The sequence below is a fragment of the Cyrtonyx montezumae genome, unplaced genomic scaffold, assembly GCF_038088225.1.
Source record: "Cyrtonyx montezumae isolate F1298 unplaced genomic scaffold, pur_monq_1.0 scaffold_17, whole genome shotgun sequence".
Classification (NCBI taxonomy): domain Eukaryota; kingdom Metazoa; phylum Chordata; class Aves; order Galliformes; family Odontophoridae; genus Cyrtonyx; species Cyrtonyx montezumae.
The window spans coordinates 5,839,164-5,852,481 of NW_027071903.1; the positions used below are offsets into that span (position 1 = coordinate 5,839,164).

Below are 13,318 nucleotides of genomic sequence, written 5' to 3' on the forward strand. Positions count from 1 at the left end.
TGCATTACTAATTTTCTAAAGACTATATACTACCCTCTCTACTAGAGCTATAGATAATATTTTCCTGTTAACAGTCTGTTATTTGTCTCGCAACGAATGCTACAAGAAAAAATTAAAATTCAAATTAATTACCAGAGGAAAAACTATCCTCCCACACAAACTTCGTTTTTTGCAAACACTAAAAAAACTTAGTGTTTATTGAGAAATACTTTCTTTGAAACACTTGGATGATCTTGTCCCCCTACACATTTATGAATTTGCCAGGAGCATCCTCCCAATTAATTACATTACTTAAGGCTGTGTACATTCTGCAACACGAGCCAAAGCAACTTGCCAAAAGCTATGGTTCTTCCAGTGATCAAGTTCATTTTAAAAACAAACAAAAAAACCAACATGTTAACATTGCAAGAAAAACAACTCATTTTCACTGCATTATTATGTATACGGAATAGATCATTTCAGATTTGCTGTGTAAATTAGGCAGGGAATGAATGTGATTTTGGCACACAGGACACCACTTGGTTGATGTGTCTGTAAAGTAGACAGATCTGATCATAAATAAGTATGAACGAACCTAGGAGAGCTGCACAGCAAGTCTGGAGGTGGGCTGAAAGTCTTCGGACAGAACTCATTGCAGGTTTAGAGTCAACCATTTCGTCTGCTTTTCCTGCAGAGCTCCTTAACTGTAATGAAAACATCTTCCCTAACAACAGGGGCAATCCTTACTTTGGAGTCAGACCTCTTTCTGTACTCCAGGATGATCAGCACCAACCAGAAGTTCTCACGAAGCAACAGTTCCAGGGTTGCTTCACTGAGTAAAAATGAGAAGTTGAATGTAGTGGAGATCTCCTCTTACAGGAGTATCTGCTTTCTCCTACAAATGACAAAGTACAGCTTTCTTGGATAGAATCAATAAAGTTCCCTCTGATGGATGACATGAAACTTTTCAGTTGCTTTCCTTGCTTTCCTCTGCAGTGAGTACTTTGGGGAGTTTTCTATTCCATCCTAATTTGTTCGATGATGTAAGATTTATAACCTCTTATTTCTTTTTCCTCTTTTTTGAGGCTCGGTTTTGGTTTCCCTTCTATTTCCACCCTTCCTGAAAGGAACAAAGGAGGTACCGCATCAATGTGAAACTCAGTCCCTGCAAACACTTCTGCTAATTCTACTGGGCACACAGGTCTACACAAAGGCACCCAAGGCCACCGGCAAAACCACATTTCCCTCAAGCAAAGGAGATGCAAATGTCAATCAACAAAAGCAGGATCAAGAAAAACAAGCTTCGCAGGGGAGTTGAGAAGCTGGGGTTGTGCGCAGACTTGGGCAGTGTGCCTCAAGCTCTGAGATGGAGGAAGCTTCCCAGGTGCCTCACTGTCCACTGCTGCGCAGTGCAAAAGCAGAAGGGAGAAATCTCCAATGACAGCATCAAGTGTAAGTATTATTTCCTGATAATGATTTGGGGAGCTATTTGGTTTTAATTAACTGGCAACCTGTTAGCCAATATCACTGTTTGGAACACCTAGGACTGCCAAGGTAATTCACGTACAATCTGAGGCTACTGCACTTCTATTTAAGAGTATCAAAGCCCACCTGAAGGTTTGATTCAGAAGTCACTGGCTGGAAAGGGATGCAGCTACTACAATTAAGAGCCTGTTAATTATTGAAAGAGAGCCTCCATGCTTGGATTCAACATTCTGTGATTCAGGCACATCAGCTTCATACCATTACTGCAATCATCTCAACTTTCCTGCAAATTCCCCTGGAGAAGAGCCCTTAATGAAGAAATCATCTGCCTCAGGGCTATGTAAATGGCTTCTATTTACATCATCATCTTGGCAATGCAGGCACGTCAGACTTAAAACACTGTGTTTCCCCAAACAGAGAAGATGTGTTACGACAGGCACCGACGCCGAAAGCGAGCTCTCGGGAGCCTGCTATCGCTCCATCTCTCCTGTCAAAAATCAAACATGCCATGCTTTATTTTTGGGAAAAAAAAAATAAAAAATAATCCAACAACTTTGCACTAAAAATAAAAAGACAGTTCTGCAATGAAAACCAAGTTAAAAAATGACAGTTTTCCTGTTTATCTAAGAGGTTACCACAGAAAGCCTCATTGTGTGGTTCAATGACATGATTATGCATCATTTCCAAAAACCCACTAAATGGTCAGCATTTTTTTCTGCCTGAAAAATACCCACAGAATATCAGTAAGAATGTCACACTACCAAGACATTTTTACATCCAGATTGTTTAAATTAATGGTACGGTACAACACACATGCACAAAATCGAGAATAAATTGCTTTTGCACCACTTAAAGTATCTGAAGACACTAAACTTTCTTGAATTAAAGTCTAGATTTATTGTTCTCATTTACTTGGCCCAGCAGTCCTAACTTAATGTATGAAACCAAGCGGGTCTCATTCCTTGCAAAGCACATGCATTTCCCACATCTAAAACAGCTGGCACAGAGATGAATATTTGGGATCATATGGCTGAAACGCAGTACTGCTTCTCCAGCAGGAAACCATCTTTTACCCGAAGCAGAAGAATGGCTGATTTCCCGACTGCTCTTCGTCTGTATCCTTAAGACCAAAAGAAATGTGTTATTAACTCTGGTAATTGGACTGCAAGGAGCTTTAAATCACAAATGAGCATTAAGCTTTTCTTAAAGGCAAATTCAGGAAAACGATGCTTACCAGAGAAGGGAGCTTAAGCGAGCACAAGTAACTCAGCACCCTGCATAAGCTGTGCTCAAATGGCACAAAATATAACATGGAACAAATTCAGAAAAATACTCACCAAGATCTCCAGAATTCTACTTGGATTTGGTATTACTGGTTACAATAGAAACAATAGCAGAATTATTTAAACTTCAGATCCTCACTGCACCTCTGAAGTTTTGCACTTAGCTGCAATCGAGTTTTCACCCTTCCTTCCTTCCCCTTTGGGTGCAACACGGCAAGCTTTCAGCACATTAGAGATTGTGGAATCTTTACTAAATCAGCTGATAGTTCACCACCACCATCCATTTTCTGTAACCTTCGAAAGACTGATCCACTGCTGACTTCCCTTCCTCTCCTTAGGCAAAAGACCAATTGTAAATACAGAACATATTTCTGAGGCCGGAAACATTTTGCTGGCGCATCTTAGGAGTCAAGAATGAGGGTAACTTCTTAACGCTCAAAGTTAACAACAGAAAGATACTTGTTTTGAAACACTAAGTATGACAAAACTTACACACTAGAAAACAAACCTAGACTGAACTAAAAACAGAAGGGAGCCTCAGCTGACTCAAACAGAAATGCACAAGTTCTACAAGTGAAATTAATCGTGGAATCTAGAACGGAAGAAATCTACAAATAGTGACTTATTTCCTGCTCTATATGCATCCAAACCGTGTTTTGCTTATTGCCTGGACACACCTACACAACATTCTTATCTGCTACTTTTATGCAAAGCCAATTGCAGCTCAGATGCTGTAAAATACAGTATGTTTTGCAGTAGGGAAATGTTTGGGGTGGGGTGGGGTTTTTTTGTTTTGTTTTGAGGGTTTTTTTGCTTTGTTTGGGTTTTTCTGTTTGTTTGTTTTTAAAGAAAAACAAATATAGCTCTTCCTGTTACTGTCCAGCCAAATAATCTGGTTGTTTGTTGTTGTTTTTTTCACATTACAAGACTATTATTCTCAAAGAGAATCCACTGTAGCATTACAAGTAATACATCCACAGGCAGATGGCTGTGATGCCAAAAGCAGCAGAGGCCTGGCCTGCAGGGTTCCTGCACAGGAATCCCGAGAGCTGTGCCACCTCTGCATGGTGCCATTTATGCCTACAATGCTCCAATCCTAATTCCCCAGGAATGGCTCAGAGCAGCAATGGTGCCTACATTTCAGCAAATTCTCAATAGTGACAGAAGGTAGACGAACCCACCTCAGCAATGGCTTCCTTGTACCATGTGGCACAGCCCTGATGCGCAGCCATGGCAGACCCACTCTGCTCCATGCCACCCTATCACAGCCCTGTCCATCTCCATCTCCTCCTTCCTCCCTGAAAAAGGAGCCACAGCCTGCACAGCAACACAGCTCTTGCAGGTTAGACAAAAACAAGATGTAACATCACCTGTCCCATAAGAAAAAGCCATCAGCAGCTCCATAGCAACACCATTCCACAAGGCATCCATCTGAAGGCAAACACACAAGGAAGGCAAACAAACCTTGCAAACTATAAGCAGCTTCTCCCACTGATTCCTTCCAATAGGAACTTAAGCCCCTGATGTACTTAAGATCCCTGAACTACAATTGCTGGATACTGTAATTCCAGGTATGTTCATAATGACTGCAAGACAGTAATGAGCAGAAGCCCAGCACAACGAGTTGCACATCTTTACTTTGCTCAGCCATATGCTGTATGACACACCTACTTCTTACACAGCCATGCTCATAAATGTACAGGCTTACCCTAGATCCACAGTACACCATATTTTACCAATGGCTTCAGTGGGTAAATATAAACACTCCGTTACAGCAGGTCATTTTCCCCCCTCCCTCTTCACAGTCTCCTGATACTTGAAGCTTTGTTTTCCTCTTCTTTGCCTCATACTCATTCTGATGGATATCTGCCAGCATAACCCTTTACAGCCATCATCCCAAGCTTTACAAGGCAGACTCTGCAACAACACTGCCTGCTGCAAAACAGCAAACATGGTAAATCATAGAATCACAGAATGGTTTTGGCTGGAAGGGACCCTTAAGATCATCTAGTTCCAACCCCCTGCTACAGGCAGGGACACCTCCCTCTAGACCAGGTTGCTCACAGCCCCGTCCAGCCTGGCCCTGAACACTTCCAGGGTGGGGGCATCCACAGCCTCTCTGGACAACCTGTTCCAGTGTCTCACCACCCTAATGGTACAGAATTTCTTCCTAATATCTAGTCTAAATCCCTGTGAGCAGCCCTACAAGCCTGGCCCTGCCACACCACTGCCAGGAGACAGAGGGACACACCAAGGGCACAAGTCCCTACACAACAACTGCTGCAGGTGGCACCTCAGGCTTCAGGGCTGGTAAGGAGCACAATTAAAAATGTGGAAATTCCTTAACTGTGAAGCTAATCAGTTCAGTTTCTTCAAGTCTAATTTTATCACAATTTGACTGGCATTTGCGTAGCATGTTCTTAGACACGCAGGATAAGTCAGAAAAACATCACACATTCCTTCAGAGCTGCACTAAATTTAATTCTGTACGCCTTGAATTCTTCGCATCCTCCTCAGCCATTGGCAGCTGCACTTATAGAGGGAGAAAGAGGGAAGGAGGAAGAATAAAATGCTTTTCCAGAAGTCCCATTTACTTCCAGTCATACTCATGCAGCGTTATTAAAATAGTAACACTGTAAAAACTGACTGAAGGTAACAGAACGGGGAAAAATTTTCTCAACAGCCGAGTTCAAGAAGAGTTTAGCAACCCTCTCCCTGTTGTCACCAAGGAAGAGGAAGATGCATCTGAGCTTCCTCAAGATGAATGGTTTGTCTTAACGACTATCATAGTAGTCAGTTGCACTGAAAAGCCCTGGCTTCATTTCAGCACTTATTAGTTTTAAGAACGATAACATGCTTTCTATTACATCAAGCTGCAAGAACTCACAACTTATCATACATTTGCCATTAAAAAAAAATCATCTACATACAGCTACCCTATTTTCATCTTCACGCTGCACACGTGTTCTGTACGCTGTGCGCACACATGCTCTGTGCTGGAACACAACACGTTCCTGACATCACACTTGTGTGATTCTCTAATCAAGTATAAAGATTTGGGCTACTCCTGCAGTCAGGAGAATTCTTACTTCAGCTCCTAAAAAAAGAAAAATCAGCATTTCTCGTTTGGCTTTGTGTTCCCATGCTCACTCCTAAGCCAACCTGTGCTGGAAACCACACTAGTTCAAACAACACTAAAACACAGCACCACAAATTCTGCAACAAACAGAAGGATGAATTAATTGGTGCTAAAGACTAAAGGTGTACTGAAAATTGTCAAGGTATTTGATGTGTACAGCCTCAAATTTCTCCAGGCTGCTTGGGTATTTCAGAGTAAGCGAAAGTTCTCTTTTAAGACTATCGTAATCAGTCTGTATTCTTTAAAGCTCCATTTAATCCAAATTATGAGAAAACATCAAACATCCCACAACTACTAAAACAAGAAAGGAATTTTAATGAGAAAACAATCAAGAACTCGGAGTAGTCCTAAGGAATCCATTAAAGTTTTTTGGGTTTGTTTTGTTTAAAGGAAATGGTGCAAAATGTCCTTGCGATCCCAGCGTTCCCAAGATTGCAATCTGAAGGCTCCCTTAGATGCCATGCCTTAAAAGGCAAAAAGAGTCTAGACATACTGGTAAAACAGAACATGAAAAAAATAGATGTAGGCCAGAACATTAAAGAGCACTGCCAGCTGTAGCGGGGATTGCGTGAAGCCCTCAGCCCGTCCCTGCTGTTCACACTGCCTTACAGCCATCCCAGGCAGAAAGGAGCCCGCAGGCCCTCTCTGCACAATGGCAAATTCACCTAGTTGGAATTTTATGACTCGGGAACAGATCTGCCCCAGCACTGAAACAAACTCACACGCTGCAGGCCGAGAACTATAAAACCTTGGCAGCACACAAGCCTTAAGGCTCCGGCAACATCACGCTGACCTGGTGGGCTGCCACTGTGACCGTCCCACCACACAGAGCCAAACACACCCAGAGCTCAGGGACTGCTCCTCTAGCTCAGGAGGAGCATGTTTTTTCTAAATGCTTTGAAGATGTTACCAAGCATTACCATCACGTTAAATTAAGTGATCCTAATGTTCGCTACAAGGTTTCATCTATGTTAGCCACGCGTTTCCAAGCATTAAGTGCAACTGTTAGTTTCTTTCAGAACAGTCTATGATTAAACTCCTAATTAATTTATTCATCACAGTCCAGTCATAATATCAATTATAAGAATTATTTCATGGGATAAAGGTGACCAAACGTTATTACCTACAGCACTGAAGTATTTCATTATATTTATAACAGCTGCGATTACTACTTCCTCGCATGAACATTTCAGTTTAAATTGTACAAAAGTGCAGAAAACTACTAAAGTGGAAAGGCCCATGTTTAATTACACACAATTCAGTTACCCAAAGCCACATGTCAGCCACGATGCCATTCAAATAACAAACTGCAGCGTGACTACACGCTTCACCCCAGACACCTACTGCATGTTGGGACAGGGCCCGCACCGCTCGGTCCGTGCCACCCTGCTGAGTGCTGTGCAGCTCTGAGACCTCTGCACACAGCCAGCAATGCTGCTGACCCATCTTCAGCTGCGACTGTCTGTTTACATCTGTTCTACTTAAGGTTTGCCCAGTAAGCTTTTGCTTTCCTCCTCCTGTTACTCTGAAGCTGTGATGGTACAAGCTGTGGAGAAATCTAAACATGACTTCCATGTTTTGGAAGCTGCTGACTGCATCAATCACATGAGAATTAATCAGGTGACTTTTTTTTAATTCAGAATGTACTTTATTGAGCTCTAACTTAGAAATTATGATCACTATCACCAGGCTGACAGCAGATGACCTATTGTTAAGACTTCTGTTCATATGTGCAGACAGAAAATATCAGGACTGAATTACTGGTTGCAGGAAGCAAGGCAGGTACTTCTGACACACACCTCTGAGCAGAGGGGGATGACTATCAACAAGCATGAAGATGAACTAGGAAATTGCACTAACCAGCAATAGAAGTAACTGATTCCTCCGGTACCGCTTACATTACAAGAAAACCACAACCTCTTAAATTTCTAGTCCTTCTCCTTGTCTTACCTTAAAATGATCATTAAATCTCTAGGGAGGCTCATCACAGAAGCACAGGGCCCTCTGAAGGCCATGCAGTCCATCCCCTGCCAAGCAGCTCCCTGCCACAACTCGCAGAGGAAAGTGTCCATGCAGGTCTCTGACATCCCCAGAGGCGAGACTCCACCACCTCTCTGGACAGTGTGCTCCTGTGCTCAGTCATCCTCACAGGAGAGGTTCTTCCTCACCTTTGTACAGAACTTTCCATGTTCCAGTCTGTGCCCATTGCCCCTTGTTCTGTCGCTGGGCACTGTTGCAAAGAGCCTGGCCCCATCCAGCTGATTCCTGCCCTTCAGATTCTTATAAGTGCTGAACAGACCCCCCCCCCCTCAGTCTTCTCCACGCTGGGCAGTGCCAGGTCTCTCAGCCTCAGACAGATCATCAGAAAGGTGAAGAGAAAAGAAGCTGAATTCCAAACCATAACCCCATTAGAATTACACTTCTCACTGCAGCATCTACAATGCATTATGTATCTAGTTCCACTTATGCTGCCTCATAGCAGGAGGGAAACAAAACAGCATATATATCACAGAGATTATTGACCTTTTTTTTTCCTGAAGGCAGAATTTAAAACTATCGAGCATCTTAGAGAGAAATTTCTAACCAGAATTAGGAGTTTAGAAGCAGCAGAACAGCCCATGTCCAGATGGTGCTTAAGAGACACCAAGAAGGAAAGGTTTTTCCCGTGGATGACAGCTGCTGCATACAGAAACAACAAAAAGCAAAGCTAGCCGGTGTTATCTCACCATTTTTCCTTCTATGGTAAATGCCAGTATAAAAATATCACCACACAGCAATGCAGAGCTACAACCTTTAAAGAAAAACTTTCCAGGGAGAAAACAAGCGTCTGAGAGACGCCCAACAAACATGGCCAACCTAAATAGGATTTCTAAGCATGTCTGTGTATTACAAACATTATCCTTTTAATACGATATTGCAAGTCTTTTTTTCTAGGGCTAGATGCCAAAGATCAGCAGTATCCAATGTCACACTTCCAACCTATGCACAGAAGCTACAAATAGCACCAAGAACCCAAGCTCAACATACAACATGCAAAGTCACAAGGACTTCTTACACAAACACAAATCTGCTGTTTGGAAATAGCAGCAGAATACAACACGGGAGCTACAGTTAACTGCAGAATGGCAATAAATTACCCATGTAACCCTCACAAATACCAGGAGAGGTGCACAGAATACCACAGGCCATGAGACAGTACCCAGTACCATGGGACAACAAGCAGGGAAGAGTTGGACAAGTCCTGAGATGCTGAGTACTGAATCACACTGACCAGGGGGCACTCAAATCATCCCACTCATATCACTTTTGGATGGGGGGATTATGAGCTGAAGGCACAGAAGTGCTGTGGTAATTAAACAAGGTGGTTGATTACACCTTGCACTAGTACAACTAGCTGGCAGTTATCTTTCTGCTTGGAACAGCAAACATTGATTCTATCTTTTCCTATAATAAACAACAAGAAGTCTCAATAGAATTATGGTAGGCACACGGAGGTATTGTAGCTACCAGAAACTTTTTGCACTTTTAATTTTTCACTGCAATAGACCCTACTAGCAAAGAACTTCACTGTAGTCCTGGCCGTAACCAATTTCTGGATCTGGAAACATGTCATGATAGTAAGCCACACACAAAACAAACAAACAAACAAAAAACACAACCACCCTTTTTCCAACATTCAGCTACTCTCCACCAATGAAGATGGAACTTTTTATTCAGAAAATTGTGAACACATGAACTGCTATTCCCACCAGATTTCGTCTAGCCCAAAATCTTGCCTCCACAAACAAGCAACAGCATATGGAACGGGAACCAGACCAGAGAAGCACGCAGCGGTACTTCCCAGAACGCTCATCAGTGATTTGCAGCCCAGAGACCTCCCAGGCAGTAGTGCTATCTTCCTGAACTGGAATCTGATGGTTTTTTGGAACTGGCACGTTAAGAAAATGCCTTGTGCTGTCTGGGCTGCAGGGGCCATTACTACCTACCACGAACACCACCCCTCCCCACAACAGCACACCATAGGGTTTATGACACTGCTCCTGTGAGAAAGTTGCTCCCCAGTCCTGCTGCTCCAGATGAACCATTCCTAACTACCACCAGTACCACAAGACTAGCTCAGTGCTGTTTGGTAGTTAAGTGCTCCAGTTACTTGATCCTAAATCAACTGCCTGTGAAAACCTAGCAGGGTTCAGACAAGAACAGTGGGGCTCCCATCAGGATCCTGACTTGTTTCCTCATTGCTCAGCTGTGCCCTGACTAGAAGCCCACTGGGAGCTGAAGTTCCCAGAGAGACACAGCACCAGACAGCAGGCAGGCATTTCCCACAGGAATTTCAGTAAATGTATTCTGACACCCAACTCCAACAATAATGGTATGACTCTTCAAGATGCGGAATTATAACAACGAAGGAAAGACAGTAATGCGTTTAGAAAAGCTGCTGCTTTTTTCTCACACCTTCAATTTCATCTACAGACAAACAACTTCCCATGAAGCCTTCTTCCTATGGCAAACAAGCATTCTCAGGAAAGGAGAGAGAGATTCAGTTAGGGAAAGCCATGGGAAGGGCAAAAAAGTACTGAAACAAAACAAATCAGTTGAGGATGTTCATAGGAAAGTTTTCCAATTGTATCTGCTTCGTTGTGCAATAGTCTCCATGGAAGTATTAAAGCCCCCCAAAGCATGAGAAAGATAAAATCATGCCAGAGAGAAACAGAAATAAATTGCAAAGAGCTTTTCTGCTCTCACCTCCAAGGACAGCCATCACATCCCCACACTGCACACAAGGGTACTAGATTCTCTCGACTTCTCCTGTCCCAATGTGCTCAGCACCTCCCTCCACTCCTTCCAAAGAGGCCCACAGCTCTACCCAACCTCTGCTACATCAGCTGCTTCCTCACATCCAAACACACACACACAGCTGTCCCATCGCACAGCAAGGTGCAGCTGAAAGAGCTGTTCTGGAAAGCTCACCTAACAACAAAGTTACCAAAAGAAATCAACATCTGCTCAATGCTTAGCTCTTCAACAGGGCATCTTCCCTACTACTTTCACAACAGTCTTCATATTTAACACTAATAGTCGGAGCAGTCAGCCATATATACTACCAAGTTGATAAACTGACTAATGAAAATCACAAATATTGAAATAGTTATCTTGGTTTATATACCCACTTCATCATTTACAACACACAGTGATGCTCACCCACATATGGGAGCTTAGGAAATGAAAGCCAAGTGAAGACCTGGAGAGTACTGACCACTATGTAACCATTAATGCTAGCACACTGCACGGTGGCAGGGCCCCTCTAAAGGGCAGTCCACGGCATATTCTCTTCAGATAGGAACAAATGAGCTAAAACTGTTCTCTCATCTACCAGCACCTCCAGCCTACCCCTCACACTGCTTTCCATCTTGCACAACTCCTGCAGCAGTGTTTCGAACAGATGAAGACAAACCCATAGCTACCAAAGTGACAGCCCTGCTGCCCTCCACCCTTCCATTCAGGCTTTTGCCTTTTCCCAATTCGCAATCCCTCCTTTTGTGAGCCAAAACAGGACACGTGGATGCTGCCAGGGCAGTGCCCAGCAGCCCCACCCCACGCGTGGCATAAGAGCTGCGCTGCAGGAGTCCTTAGTGGGACGTGAATGCAAGAGGCAGTGTTTGTCCTGAAGTGGTAATTCTGCCTGCCAACTGTGAGTGTGTTTTAACACGAGCCCTGATGCTAAATGAAGCGTGTGCACTGTCATCTTTCCTGCCACATTTTTTTTTAAACCAATATTCAGAAATGTTTTATCTCAAATGCTTTTTTGTTTTTTAAGGGGGGCGAGGGGAGCTTCTTATCTGAGCAATAAAGGAGTTCCTCCTCATTTTTAAAAACAAGTCAGCACTACACAACGGCCTTCGACACGTTTCAGCTCCCACAGAACACTGAAAGGCATTATTAAGCATTACAACAATTAAATTACATTTGGCAAATAAGCAAATTCATGCATCATGGAATGAGTTCTTCCTTCTCCTTTTCCAGGACAACTGCTTCTGGTCAGCACACAGAACTCAGCAGCTTGCCTCACCGGACATTACAAGTCAGACAGCTCCTCTGGAGCACAACCACACAGAGCCTGAGCTCTTGAGGTGCTGCACAGGCCTCCAGCCTACAAGCAGCTAACACAGCCAGCTCCCGACTGCAGCATTCACATGCTCCACACATGAACTACAACGTGCCTCCAGTGCAGCACAGTCCGCAAACCTCTGAAATTAGTTCCATATAAATCCAAATGTTTTAACAATAATGTTTTAAAACAGTGTTTTAATAAGAGTGGATTTATTTACTTACAGTCAGTGGCCACTCACGGAGCGGCAGGCTTTGAAAGCGACGTGCTGCAGTTATCAGCGTACTACAGAAGAGATCAGAAGCATGATCTCGAGGGCAGAGGGCTTTCACCTCCTGAGCAGCCCCACAGCACAGCTCGTACCACAGGGCTGGCTTCAGCAGCACAGCAACAAGTTGGTGCTGCTTGGACTGGCAGGTCCTCCAGCCTCACTCCTGAAAGCACACAACTCACACACAGCTATTCCCTGCTAAGGGCACTCATGTAACACTCCTAGATTTTGCTCTATGGCATGGGGACAAGAAAACAAAAGCCGCTTCCAAACGCTGAATTTCACTGGGTTTCTGTAAACATGGTGACAGCACAACCTGCTGTGACCCTGCACTCGCTGCTGGACTTGTGGTAATCTGACAGCACCTTAGGTGAAACCTGTTTGTGCAAGCTCCTTCTAGCACAAACAGCAGTGGTTTCGAACACTGAAGTAATGCATATGAATTTATATTTTTAAAAACACTACAGCTCTCAAAGAACTCATTCACTTTACGGAAACCATTCACAGCACCACATAAGAAACTACAAAAGCACCTATCTCCAACTTGCTGCCGTTTTCATGACACCCTTTAAAACCCATTTGCTAATTTCAAACCCGTGAGCAGCGTGCAGCTGCGAAGCGTGACCCATCCGAGAGCACCGCCGGCAGCACCTGACGTGGCCGGCAGCCGGCACCGCGCTACTGCGGCGGCGCCTCGAGGAGTCCCAGCCAGGCAGCGGAGCTGCTCAGCGCAGGAGGAAGAAACGCTGCATGAATTCTCTTTCAGAACAGAGAAACGCTGAGGTTTGTGTGTTTGTTCTCAAGGTTTCTCCTCACTTCGGGCACCGAGGGAACCGGGACGGGGCAGCTCCGGCCCTGCGCAGCGTTCCCCTGCCGGGAGCGGTTCACCCTCGGCACTCCCGACACGGCGCCCTCGGGCGGGCCCAAGCCACGGGCACGCGGCGGGGACGCGGTGACAAGCGACGGAGGTAACGCCGTTCGCTCATCCGCCGCCCCGGCCCGAGGCCGGCCGTCCCCGGCCGCAGGTCTCCGAGTGCCCGCAGCCCCCGGCG

General features: G+C 44.4%; 1 protein-coding gene across 1 annotated transcript in view; it reads right to left on the reverse strand.

Annotated features, from left to right (window-relative positions):
* Nucleotides 1-13,318, reverse strand: part of CMTM4 (CKLF like MARVEL transmembrane domain containing 4) — a 28,460-nt gene that overhangs the window by 14,727 nt on the left and 415 nt on the right. The gene's annotated exons all lie outside the window — the stretch shown is intronic.